This window comes from Triticum aestivum, chromosome 7A (assembly GCF_018294505.1).
Source record: "Triticum aestivum cultivar Chinese Spring chromosome 7A, IWGSC CS RefSeq v2.1, whole genome shotgun sequence".
Taxonomy (NCBI): Eukaryota; Viridiplantae; Streptophyta; class Magnoliopsida; order Poales; family Poaceae; genus Triticum; species Triticum aestivum.
In genome coordinates, this window is record NC_057812.1 from 613,596,934 (window position 1) to 613,611,412 (window position 14,479).

Below are 14,479 nucleotides of genomic sequence, written 5' to 3' on the forward strand. Positions count from 1 at the left end.
TTGGTGCCTTCGGAGCCAGTGGCATTAGCCTAATTGGTGCCTTCGGAGCACGATAACAATTGGAAGTGGTTCATGGGGGCGGTAGCAGGTAATAGTATTCTCCTTTGGCATCTATGACTTGGTCGAGCAAAAATCCCGCTATTTCCTCTTGAATTGCTTCTATGCGGTCCTCTGTTAGGAGCTTCTCCCACACCTCTTTGAACTGTTAAGAAGGAGATCAATATGCATGTGTATTAGTTGTGTGACTAGATATCGATAATGGTGTAAAAATTGTGAATAGTGTTCTGACAAACGTACCCACTCCTGTCTTTGAGATTTGCTCCTTTTGGACGTCATCATGCGAATGTTCTCGCAAACATAGTATGCACACAGATTATTCCCCGGCGCCTGCTTTAGGGCCTTTACAAGAATGGAATTTGATCAGATAATAATTAATCAAGCATGATAATTAAAGAGATGGCAGCTAGCTAGTACTACTTAATTACTTACCTAGGGTCGATACCATTTCAGATTTTGTTTCCATGGGCCTGGAGTGACCCTGATGAACTTTACCCAAGCCCTGCCTGCCGACAAAGAAAGTGAATAAATGGGTTATTAAATACTTGTTATCAGGAAATGACGAACTAATTAAATAGGCCGAGAGATAGTTAATAATGATTGAAATTACCTGTTGACTATCCCCTTCACGATGGTGTAGTCACTTGCTTTCTTAAGTAGTGAGTCTAGTACTTCAACTGTTCCTTCATCAACTTTAATGATTAACAAGATCCAGTGAAATCTGCATGCACACACGTTTGCATGTCTTAATTAAGCGGGCCTATGTAAGAAAAAACATGTAGCTAGCTAGTAGGCAAAAATAGAATTTGTAGTACAAGACAGTGTGACTCACTCGAAGTTGTAAGGAAGTAGTATATCTTCATTGTATTTGAGGTGCTTGAAGAACTCTAGCATGCTTTCCTCTACACTTTTTTCGTAATATGAATCTATTTTCCATGTGTATTCATTAATGGTATTTGGGTCAACGAACCCAATGCCATAGCGTCCACCTTTTTCATTTCATAAATCTTCAGCCTGCATAATACCATAGAAAAGAATATAGTGAGGATAATTACAGGTAATGATTGATCAAAATGAACACTACAGCTAGCTTGAGACCTAAATTACAGAAAGAAATCACTTACAGACAGTAGCAACTGACGATAGATTTGTCGAGTGCGTCTTGATTGTATAGCTGAAATAGTTCTGAATACTCAATGGTCACAGCTTTCTCATGGTAGTAATGATCCTTCTTGACATTCACCATGAGGGACTCTCGATTGGAAATCTTGGTAATGTCCATGTACCATTGATGCAATTCATACATTCTCGTTGGGAGCTTATTGACCTCGTCTGGCTCGACCAAAGGTTGGCCCCGGACATAATTCCATTTTATTTCCTCCTCTCTAGTCGGACACATGGGCTCGATATCGAGGAGTTGTCCAACAGTGATCCCGATCATTTCAGCCTGCGAAATATGCTCCTCGTTTATTACCACATTGCCCACCCCGGGAACGCTAACGGTTTGCCCACAATAATATTGGGTGCGCCTACTCTCATGTGTTGTTGGCACAACAAGCGGGGGGATTGATTGCGCCGCCTGTTCTCCCAGCTGGGGAACGGTTTGACCGCTCCTTTTGCCAGCTGATTTTCTCGAGCTCGAGCTCGTCTCTTTCTGTAGACGTGCTCGATTTAACTTCTTGATGTGGCGCTCATAGTCTATGTCAACAGGCTTGGGAGCTAGTGCTCTAGCCATACGAATGAAGTGGTCAATCTTTTCCACAGGCACTTTCTCCCTTGGCGGCGGTGGCGGTTTCGGTGCAAAATGGGATTCCAACTCGGCCTTCGATATGGCTACATTTTCCTCCTCGGACTTTTCGTAAGGCCTCTGCGGAAGAGGCGCGAGGCTTGGACCATATTGAAATCGCTTGCCTCCGCCTGTACCTCTAGTACTACCTCGACTTGTACCGCTACGCACCATAGCTGAGGCGGCTCTCTTCCATGATTGCTGAGGCGGCGAAGACGGCCGACGTGGCTGAGTTGGAGGAGGAGGAGTGGCCTGAAGCTATGCCGGACTTGGAGGAGGAGTGGCCTGAAGCTGTGCCGGACTTGGAGGATGAGTGGCCTGACGCTTTGCCGGACTTGGAGGAGGAGGAGTGGCCTGAAGCTGTGCTGGACTTGGAGGATGATTGGCCTGACGCGTTGGTGGACTTGGAGGAGCGGGAGTCTGCTGACTCGGTGGCGGACTTCGACGAGGAGTCGGATGACGCGGTGTCGGTGGCCTTCGAAAGATGATGCAATCCTTTCTCCATAGGATGATACGATGGTTGGCCTCTCCTAGTGTGTGCTCATCGTCACCTCCAGGAATGTCAAGCTCTAGCCCTGAATATTGGTCCACCACCTCATCAACCAAGACACGAGCATAGCCCGCTGGAATCGGGTTGCAATGGAAGGTTGCCTCGGGGGGATTTGTAAAAGCAAGGGCGTCCGCCACCTTCATGGATATGTTCTTCATTTTGAAGTGTAGCTCAATGTGGTCAACTACCGACATGCATCTAAAGTGGACTGTACGTGGAGAGGCCGACAGCTGGGTCCACGGCCGCACGCAAGGAAATGCCTCCTTATTATGCGCAAAATAATGACTACTCCCTTGACATCAGGGACCCACCAAAAGGGCCTCTGTATTTCGCGAAAACATGTTACCGCCGCTGACAACTCGGACCCACCAGCTATATCTTTGCATGCAAGAAAGTGCCTCCTTATTACGCTCAAAAAAATGAATACCCCCTGCTAGCTGGGACCCACCTTGGTGGGAGGATGACTTGTGGGCCTACTAAGTTGACGGGGACCGAGTGCTTTGTCAACTTAGTCAATATGCACGATTCTAGCTCCAGTGACCGTACAATGTCCATCCAATGGCCGTAGTGCTTCTTCAACCTCTGGTCTTCTTGCTCCAGCCGCCCAAACCAGCGCCGGTCGTGCCTCATGCTCCTGCCGCCCGTGGCCGGCTGCGATGCGGCGGAGGCCTCACCGCCCCCTACTACTCCCACCGCTGGCCAGGCTCCCTCTACTCACCCATACCCCCTGTTATTCTGTGGCGACGGCAGCCTCACACCACAGCGAACCAGTGAACCCGTGTACTCCTCTACGCGTGGGCATCCACTGTCGCGTCTTCCCCCGCTCCGCGTCGTCCCCTTCCTAGGCCTCGCCGTCATCCACCGCCCTGGTGCTCTCGGAGAGGTCAACATGGTCAAGGAACGGCTTCCATCGGACATGGACTGTACGTGGATAGGCTGACAGCTGGGTCCACGGCCGCAGCAAGGAAGAGCCTCCTTATTACGTGCAAAATTATTATTCCTCCACCTGATAGCGGGACCCACCGGACGGGCCACCGTATTTCGTGAAAAAAACATTTCCCCTTGACTGCTGGGACCCACCAGCTACATCTTCGCATGCAAGGAAGTGCCTGACAGTCGGGACCCACCTGGTCGAAGCGTACGTAGCATTGTCATTCTGGTCGCGAACGAGTACGTACATATATACTAGTCGATGTAGAGGCACGCACATGTCGTAGTAGAGGCACGCACGTAGCATGTACACGTACGTATAGCGGCCAGGGTGCAAGAAAGAAAATACGGCCACGTATGTGTACATACGGGCGGGGTCTCGAACGCCTACTCGCGCATACATATGGCCAGGGCTCGAGTAAATGGCTGGGTTGGAATGGAGAAACAACGTCGTCGTCGTGTTCATGGGGAGGCAACGGAATGCGTCGTGTTCATGGGGAGGCAACGGAATGCATTGTGTTCATCGAGAGGGCTTGGACGGAACATGCGATGGAAACGAGGCCTAGCGTACCGCAGAATGGAGGAAACGGCCTTGTATTCGACCGGCCACGTTCGAAACGGGATCCTATTCATCGGGAGGGGTCTGGTGTAGGATCAAAAGTATGTCTAGAGGGGGGGTGATTAGACTACTTGACCAAATAAAAACTTAACCTTTTCCCAATTTTAGTTCTTGGCAGATTTTAGCTATTTTAGGACAAGTCAAGCAATCATCACACAATTCAAGCAAGCATGCAAAGAGTATATTGGTAGCGTAAAGTAAAGCATGCAACTTGCAAGAATGTAAAGGGAAGGGTTTGGAGAATTCAAACGCAATTGGAGACACGGATGTTTTTCCCGTGGTTCGGATAGGTGGTGCTATCATACATCCACGTTGATGGAGACTTCAACCCACAAAGGGTAACGGTTGCGCGAGTCCACATAGGGCTCCACCCAAGGGCAACGGTTGCGTGAGTCCACATAGGGCTCCACCCAAGGGCAACGGTGCGCGAGTCAACACAGGGCTCCACCCACGAAGGGTCCACGAAGAAGCAACCACCCACAAAGGGTCCACGAAGAAGCAACCTTGTCTATCCCACCATGGCCATCGCCCACGAAGGACTTGCCTCACTAGCGGTAGATCTTCATGAAGTAGGCGATCTCCTTGCCCTTACAAACTCCTTGGTTCAACTCCACAATCTTGTCGGAGGCTCCCAAGTGACACCTAGCCAATCTAGGAGACACCACTCTCCAAGAAGTAACAAATGGTGTGTAGGTAATGAACTCCTTGCTCTCGTGCTTCAAATGATAGTCTCCCCAACACTCAACTCTCTCTCATAGGATTTGGATTTGATGGAAAGAAGATTTGAGTGGAAAGCAACTTGGGAAGGCTAGAGATCAAGATTCATATGGTAGGAATGGAATATATTGGTCTCAACACATGAGTAGGTGGTTCTCTCTCAGAACATATGAGTTGGAATGGTGTGTGTGTTCTGATGGCTCTCTCACTAAATGAGAAAGAGGTGGAGGGGTATATATAGCCTCCACACAAAATCCAACCGTTACACAGTTTTCCAATCTCGGTGGGACCGAATCAATAAACTCGGTCGGACCGAAAATGTAAACCTAGTGACCGTTAGAGATTTTCGGTGGGACTGACATGCAACTCGGTAGGACCGATATGGTTAGGGTTTGGGCATAACATAATCTCGGTGAGACCGATTCCACAAACTCGGTGAGACCGAATTTGGTAATTAGCTAACCAGAGAGTTGGTCAGGCAAACTCGGTGGGACCGATTTGCTCTTTCAGTGAGACCGAGTGGAACTCGGTGAGACCGAAAAGTTACAAAGGGGAAACACTGAGTTTACATTGCAATCTCGGTGGGACCGATTCCCTTTTTCGGTGGGACTGAAAAGTTACGAAAGGGAAATAGAGAGTTTGCAGCCCCATCTCGGTGAGACCGAGATCCCTATCGGTAGGACCGAATTGCTAGGGTTTGGCAGTGGCTAATGACAAGTGAAACTCGGTGGAGCCGGATAGGAAGAATCGGTAGGACCGAGTTTGGCTTAGGGTTTAGGTCATATGTGGATATGGAAAAATAGTTGAGGGTTTTGGAGCATATCACTAAGCACATGAAGCAAGAGGCTCATTAAGCAACACCTCATCCCTCCTTAATAGTATTGGCTTTTCCTAAGGACTCAATGTGATCTTGGATCACTAAAATATAAAATGAAGAGTCTTGAGCTTTTGAGCTTGAGCCAATCCTTTGTCCTTAGCATTTTGAGGGTTCCACTTTCACATCCATGCCATGACAATCATTGAGCTTTCCTGAAACAATCATCTTGAAATAGCATTAGGTCAATGAGCTATATGTTGTTATGAATTACCAAAATCACCTAGGGATAGTTGCACTTTCAATCTCCCCCTTTTTGGTAATTGATGACAACATATAGATCAAAGCTTCGACAAAAGATAATAATCATGAAATTTATCATCGCTTTGAGAAGTATGTGATAAGTAAGAGCTCCCCCTAAATTTGTGCATATTTAAAATTTGCTTTTGGACTGCAAATGCACAAGGAATTAGAATTATGGGTTACTCTTCCATGTCACATACATCTTGGTGGAGCGCTCAAAAATGATAAGAATGAAATACATGCACTCATCACCAAGAATAATGAATGATCACATAAGATAGATAAGATAATAGCATTAAGCAAACATTAAGTGTAGCTTATGATCAAACACATGACCATCAATGTCTCACAAATAATAATGTAGTATCTCAAGCACTCAAAAGCAAACAAGTTCGAAAAACCACCAAATAAAGCAAGAGAGAAAAGCAACACTCTCTCTCTCTCTCGAAGCCTATGATCTATACATCTTCTCCCCCTTTGGCAACAAGTTACCAAAAAGTTCCTAGAAAATGCATAGCACTAGATCGACGCTCAGGCTTGATCTTCAGGTGGTGGTGGAGTCCGGATCACTCCAAGGACGAAGGCTTCGGTAGATGCTGAAGTAGTCGCTGGAGTTGGAGCTGAAGTAGATGCTGGAGCTGGTGGAGTTGAGGCTGTAGCTGGTGCTGAAGTGGTGGCTCTGGTGTCAGCAACTGGCACGACAGATGACCTCGGGCCTCTTGGCACTCTGGCAAAGGTATGAGTAGTAGTCCTGCCTCTCCTCTCCTGCATGTCCTCTTGGAGCTGCTCCACTGCAGACTAAACTTCCGTTACTTTGACATCCAAGTCATAGAACTTCTGTTCCATGATTCTCTCTAGGCTCTGCTGATTTTGAGTGAGAGTGGCCAGACTTTGCTCAATCCTCAGCGTGGATGCAATCAAGTAACCGAGCTGCTCTTGTTTGGTCTTCAAGAAGTAATCAGATGCCTCCGCTTGAGTAGGCATCCTGGCAGCTTTCTCCTTCTTGGCCTTCTCCTTCTGAGCTTGTGCATGGGCAGATGATGGTTCATTCTCAGTCATCACAACTTCATTGTTCTCGAAATCTGGACAGATGGGAAGGTGTTCCTTATCCAACAAATATACGCCCGTTCCCATCTTGGAGTTGATGAGCTCCTGAATCTGAGGGGCATATCCACAACTCCTCTTCTGATCTGCCGCAGTCCTTTTGATCGTTTCCACTATGAGGCTCATGACTTTGAATTTTTGAGGCACGTCAAAAACATGAAGCAAATTGATCGCGTGACCTCTGATCATCTTGTCATCTCCAGACTTGGGCAGAAGGGTGTGCCTAAGGATCCAGTTGATCGTAGGCAATCCTGTTAGCAGATAATGCACTGAGCCAAACTTGAACGTGGCAAGTGCTTCATTCGGAATCTCCTTGTACATGTTGGACATGGAGTTGTGGTCCATCTTTTTCTTGGCATAAATGTCCAAGTTATCTGCTTGCTCCTCTGGAGCATTGATTAGCTTCGCCCATTCCTCAACAGTAGAGTTGTACCTTGTACCTTCTGACATCCATGTGATCCTGCCATCCGGATAAAAGTGTGTTGTGGAGTAGAATTGCATGATCAGCTCCTCGTTCCACTTTGTGAGCTTCTGCCCAACAAAGTCTACAACTCCACACGCACTAAAACTGTCAAATACTCCAGCGTAGTACTCTTCATTCTCCTTGATGTATGTCCAATCAACCCAACGCATATCACAGACAATGGGCTTCTTATCTAACAGCACAGTCTCATAGAAATCCTGCTGCTCCTTGGTGTGAAACCTATAGTCCACTACAGTCCTTCTCCTAGAAGCATATGGATTTGCTTCTCTCCATTTCCTGAGCCCTGAGTCTCTCCTGAGCTTCATATCCTCAGCCACAGGATGAGCATCGTTGTGGTCTGGGATCTTGGGCTTGAGCTTCCGAAGGACATTTTCTTCCTCATCCTCTGCAATAGTCTCAGGCACTAGGGCCTTGTTCTTCTCAGTGGCTGGGATGCTTCTTGTGTTTCTCTTTGGTGCACTCTTAGGCTTAGATGCAGCCTTAGGTGCTTCCTTGGGCTTGGATGCAGCTGTCCCTGACCTTATGGCATCTCCCATAAGTTTGGCTGCCTTAGGTGCTGGTGCAGCAACCTCTTCTTCTTCCTCCTCCTCATCTACCATGATGGAGGCCTTCCCAAGCACTCTGGCTACAGTCTTCTTCACTCTTTCTTTCCTCTTCTTGCCCTCAGCAGCAATGGGCTCAATGGGAGCAGGCTTTACAGTTGAAGCTCTAGCCTTTGACATGGGCTGCCTGCCTGCTGGCCTTTTGATTTTCAGGCCCGGCTTTGTGCCTGCTGCTGGTTCAGCTCTCTTTGATGTAGCCTCTTCCTCTACTACATAGTCCTCATCTTCAGAGTTAGAAGTCCTCTTCTTCCTTTGACGTGTGGCAGCTTTAGGCAGGTTGCTGGGTGTGCTCCTACTGCCATCATTTGAGGAACTTGAGGGGCTAGTGCGCTCACTCAACTGCACTTGCTGCTCTGACAAGTTTTGGCTGTCACTCTGGTCTGACATGATGCAAACTGACTGCTGACCCTATGAATAGATTATAGAGGAGATAGAGTGGATGAGCATCACAAAATGCAGAGATTTTTGCAAAAGAATGATCCAAAAACATAGTTTTAGTTTCCCACTGAAATCATCTCGGATCTACCGACTTTCAAACTCGGTGATACCGAAGCAGTTTTGGAACCTAAACTAGTGAACTCGGTAGGACCGAGTCACAGTCCGGTGGCACCGAGACTGCTAGGGTTTCACTGAGTTCAAAAATAGGTCACACCGATAAGTAATTCTCGGTCAGACCGAATCTCACTTGTGCAATGGCATAAGCCAAATCGGTGGGACCGAGTTTTTCAACTCGGTGGGTCCGAGATGGTTTCAGCGGAGACCTAAACCTAGAATTTTCGAATCAAACCTAATCTATGAGCGTTTTGACTGGATAGGAGTTTATCAAGCGTGGCAAGAATCAATATGATCACAATGTGCTAGGAATCAGATTGAGGAATAGCACAGAGATCAAGTCCATACCCTAGTTCAGCGGGGACTTGCTACGGCAGCAACGGCGGGGCAGAAATTCCGTTGACGGCGATGGAGACCAGCGACTTGAGGCTGCTGGCAGCGAGGAGGACGATCCGGAGTCCTCGAGGGCAGAGCAGGCTATCGCGCGGGCGAAGGGGTTCGGAGAAATTTCCAAATTTTGCCCGTGACTATATATAGCCCGACCCTGTCGGTGTGACCGAGTGGAACAACTCGGTGGCACCGAGATTCATAACCGCGTGCAGTTATTGAAACTCGGTGTGACCGAAAGGTTCAAATTGGTTGCACTGAGATCGAAAACCTAGATCAACTTAATGATCTCGGTAGGACCGAAAGTGGAGTATCGGTCAGACCGAGAATCATAAAGAGGTTTTGGAAGTTTAAGTCTATGACGAATCGGGGACTCCGAGCGCTCCTCACACAGAGTGGTTCGAATCTGACTTGATCAAATTTTGTGATGTAGCATGGATAGAGTTTGAGACGAGAAAAGCATAGATAGCTAGAGGAGGTTCTTAGGCATTCTTGTCCATCCACTTGGCAAAAGAAAATAAAGCCGAACAATCAAAAGCAACAAGTGGATGTCCTCGAATGAGTAAAATATGCGACCAGCATGCTCACACAATAAGATGGCAAATGAAATATGTGGCAAGGCATGCACAACCAATTCTAGCATCTATCAAGCAATTTGCGATGACTAGGTCATCTATATATGAGTATATTGACTTAGGAGTCAAGTGAGAACACTTGATCATAGGTCATACTCATCATTTAAGCTCAAGTGGGGTTACCACTTTTACATAAAGCATTGTTGTGTTCACATCTTTAGAGTTGCTTTAGCTCAAGTCTTAGAGTAAAGCTCCCCCTAGATGTGATATCCCCCCTAAGAGGGATGAACTAACCTTGGGTTTTGTCGATGATGACTTCATGTAGATATTGAAGATGTGGATGCTCAATGTTGATGCAGATCTCTAGGAGCTATCCATTTGAGTGAATTGCACTTTCAATACCTACATGGGTTAGTCCCACAAGGAACAAACAAGGATATCCATAGACATAGAGTGATGCACACAAAAGATGATGTCCATGAAAACTTTTAGGTTACCTTGTCCCTTGTCTTACCAACAAGAGGGTTTGTGACTCCTTGAACTAGTGCAAGATGTGGAAGTTGATTGCACTTGTTCTTGCCAAAATGATAAGAGTGAAGTATGTTGGCGGAGTCACCCTCAAGAACTTTCTAGTTCTTCTTCTTTTGGATCCACATCATCTTGATGGGAATCCTTGGAGTTGTAGTCGTACTTGATGAAGTGGAACTTGAAGTAGTCTTGGGAATCCACTTGACTAAGGTCTTAGGAGCTTCTTCAAATGCATCAATTTCCTCTTGAAGCTTGTCCTTGCCTTTTTGCTCGTAGTCTTGTGGTGGAAGATCATCTTGAGCTTGTGTCCCCTTGAAAGATGTATACTTCTCTTGTTGAGGGAAAAACTTTGTCTTGGGGTATTGATCTTCTTCCCATTCAACTCCATTGGCATTGAACTTTCATTCAAAACCAACACCTTGATTCTTCCGGTGCATTCCTTGCTTGCGCACAATTTCCTCGAATTGCTTACTCCCGGCAAGGCTTTTGTACACTCCTTTCTCTATAATTCCCTTCAATAAGCTATTTTCTTGCTCAAGTGTAACTTGGCTAAGAGAATCATTAGTGGAATAAAGAGAACTACTAGAAGCAACAATATTGGATTTAGCATGATCATTGTTACTACTAGAGGAAGAATCTTTCTTGTTAGACTTGACTTGAGGCATGTAAGTGGATAAGAGTAAACGCTTGGCAATGTAAGAAAAACTTTTCTTGCAGAGATCATCATTGATTGCCTTTAAGAACTCATGCTCTTGCTCAAGATTGAGCTTTTCAAAGCGTAGTTTCTCATGAGCCCTTAAAAGTTCTCGATGATCTTCGAAGATAGTGTCATGAGCTGACTTAAGAGTTTTTAGTTCTTTAGTTAGAGCTTCAATCTTCTCCTTATCATTGTCATTCGTTTTATCTTGATTATCATGATTAATTGGTCTTTCATCATAGTATTCATCACTAGAGTTGTCACCAAGAAAATCATCACCTAACAAGTCATCTTCATCACTATTGAAATCAACATACTCGGGGTGTGTTACCTTAGGACCTTTGGCCATGAAGCATCTTCTAATTCCTTCATTTGGTGAGTCAAATATGTCGTAGGAGTTGGTTGACACAAGTGCTAGACCGGCAACACCTTCATCTTGAGTATCTTCGGAGTCGGAGTGATAACTTCTCTCGGAGTGGCTGTCGGAGTCGGATACCCATTCACCAACATGAGCTTGATGTCTTGGTCTTGTGTAGCTCCTTGATGATTTTTCCTTCCTTTCCGAATCCTTGCTTCTCCGTGAGTATCTTCGTTCATAACGATCATCTCTACTCCTTCTCTCTCTTGGTGGTGATCCTTTGCTTCTTCTTTTTGGAGAATCTTCTCTTCTCTTGTAGGGAGCCGTACACTCATTGGAATAGTGTACGGGTCTTCAACAATTGTAACAGTTTCGCTCTCAACTAGAAGATCTTTTGTCATTGTAGGACCTTGACTTGGAGCTTCTATCTTTGCTTCTACTCTTGTAGAACTTATTGAAGTTCTTCACCATTAAGCTCAATTCTTCATTGAAGTCTTGTTTCTCACTTGATGATGTAGGGGCTTCACATGAGGCTTTATAGGCACCACTTGATTTGTTGTGAAGTTCCTCTTTATCCTTAAGTGACATCTCATGAGCAACAATTCTTCCAATCACCTCCGTTGGCTTGAGATCTTTGTAATTGGGCATCATTTGGATTAATGTGCACACGGTATCGTATTTTCCATCCAAGGCTCTTAGAATCTTCTTGATGATGAATCTATCGGTCATCTCTTCACTTCCTAAGCCGGCAATCTCATTTGTGATGAGAGCAAGCCTAGAGTACATTTCAGCGACACCTTCACCATCCTTCATCTTGAACTTGTCAAGTTGGCTTTGAAGCACATCCAACTTGGATTCCTTGACGGAGTCGCTACCTTCGTGCATATCAATCAAAGTGTCCCAAATTTCCTTTGCATTCTCAAGACGGCTGATTTTGTTAAATTCTTCGGGGCACAATCCGTTGAAGAGAATATCACAAGCTTGAGCATTGTATTGCAACATCTTCAACTCATCTGCGGTAGCTTCACGGTTTGGTTCTCTCCCATCAAAGAAGTCACCTTGCAAACCAACACACACAATAGCCCAAACGGCGGGGTTATGTCCAAGAATATGCATTTTCATTTTATGCTTCCAACTAGCAAAATTAGTACCATCAAAGTAAGGACATCTACGGTGATAATTTCCCTCGCTAGACGCCATACTCTCCTAGGTTGTGAAACCAAGGCTATGACCACCAAAAGCTATGGAGATCAAGCAAATGGAGACCAAAGCTCTGATTCCACTTGTAGGATCGAAAGTATGTCTAGAGGGGGGGTGATTAGACTACTTGACCAAATAAAAACTTAACCTTTTCCCAATTTTAGTTCTTGGCAGATTTTAGCTATTTTAGGACAAGTCAAGCAATCATCACACAATTCAAGCAAGCATGCAAAGAGTATATTGGCAGCGGAAAGTAAAGCATGCAACTTGCAACAATGTAAAGGGAAGGGTTTGGAGAATTCAAACGCAATTGGAGACACGGATGTTTTTCCCGTGGTTCGGATAGGTGGTGCTATCCTACATCCACGTTGATGGAGACTTCAACCCACGAAGGGTAACGGTTGCGCGAGTCCACACAGGGCTCCACCCAAGGGCAACGGTTGCGCGAGTCCACACAAGGCTCCACCCACGAAGGGTCCATGAAGAAGCAACCACCCACAAAGGGTCCACGAAGAAGCAACCTTGTCTATCCCACCACGGCCATCGCCCACGAAGGACTTGCCTCACTAGCGGTAGATCTTCATGAAGTAGGCGATCTCCTTGCCCTTACAAACTCCTTGGTTCAACTCCACAATCTTGTCGGAGGCTCCCAAGTGACACCTAGCCAATCTAGGAGACACCACTCTCCAAGAAGTAACAAATGGTGTGTAGGTGATGAACTCCTTGCTCTTGTGCTACAAATGATAGTCTCCCCAACACTCAACTCTCTCTCATAGGATTTGGATTTGATGGAAAGAAGATTTGAGTGGAAAGCAACTTGGGAAGGCTAGAGATCAAGATTCATATGGTAGGAATGGAATATCTTGGTCTCAACACATGAGTAGGTGGTTCTCTCTCAGAACATATGAGTTGGATTGGTGTGTGTGTTCTGATGGCTCTCTCACTAAATGAGAAAGAGGTGGAGGGGTATATATAGCCTCCACACAAAACCCAACCGTTACACAGTTTTCCAATCTCGGTGGGACCGAATCAATAAACTCGGTCGGACCGAAAATGTAAACCTAGTGACCGTTAGAGATTTTCGGTGGGACTGACATGCAACTCGGTAGGACCGATATGGTTAGGGTTTGGGCATAACGTAATCTTGGTGAGACCGATTACACAAACTCGGTGAGACCGAATTTGGTAATTAGCTAACCAGAGAGTTGGTCAAGCAAACTCGGTGGGACCGATTTGCTCTTTCGGTGAGACCAAGTGGAACTCGGTGAGACCGAAAAGTTACAAACGGGAAACACTGAGTTTACATTGCAATCTTGGTGGGACCGATTCGCTCTTTCGGTGGGACCGAAAAGTTACGAAAGGGAAACAGAGAGTTTGCAACCCCATCTCGGTGAGACCGAGATCCCTATCGGTAGGACCGAATTTCTAGGGTTTGGCAGTGGCTAATGACAAGTGAAACTCGGTGGCGCCGGATAGGAAGAATCGGTAGGACCGAGTTTGGCTTAGGGTTTAGGTCATATGTGGATATTGAAAAATAGTTGAGAGTTTTGGAGCATATCACTAAGCACATGAAGCAAGAGGCTCATTAAGCAACACCTCATCCCTCCTTAATAGTATTGGCTTTTCCTAAGGACTCAATGTGATCTTGGATCACTAAAATATAAAATGAAGAGTCTTGAGCTTTTGAGCTTGAGCCAATCCTTTGTCCTTAGCATTTTGAGGGTTCCACTTTCACATCCATGCCATGCCAATCATTGAGCTTTCCTGAAACAATCATCTTGAAATAGCATTAGCTCAATGAGCTATATGTTGTTATGAATTACCAAAACCACCTAGGGATAGTTGCACTTTCATCTGGCGTACCGCAAAACGGAGGAAACAGACCTTCTATGGTCGAAATGGGGGTCCTGTTGATCGGGAGGGGTGTGGCGTACCGCAAAACGGACGAAACGGACTTGTGTTGGAGCGCTACGGTCGAAACAGGGGTCCTATTCATCGCGAGGGGTGTGGCGTACCGCAAAACGGAACTCCAAGGGATACTGTTCATCTCCACCGTCGACCCCCTCCAGCCTCCACGAGCTACTATTCATCCACCGTCGACCTCCTCCAGCCTCCACCTGCGACTGTTCATCCACGGGCTCCTATTCATCCAGCCTCCACCGCGCGCTACTCCACCGGCTACTGTTCAACCAGCCCTCTCCACGGGCTCCTATTCA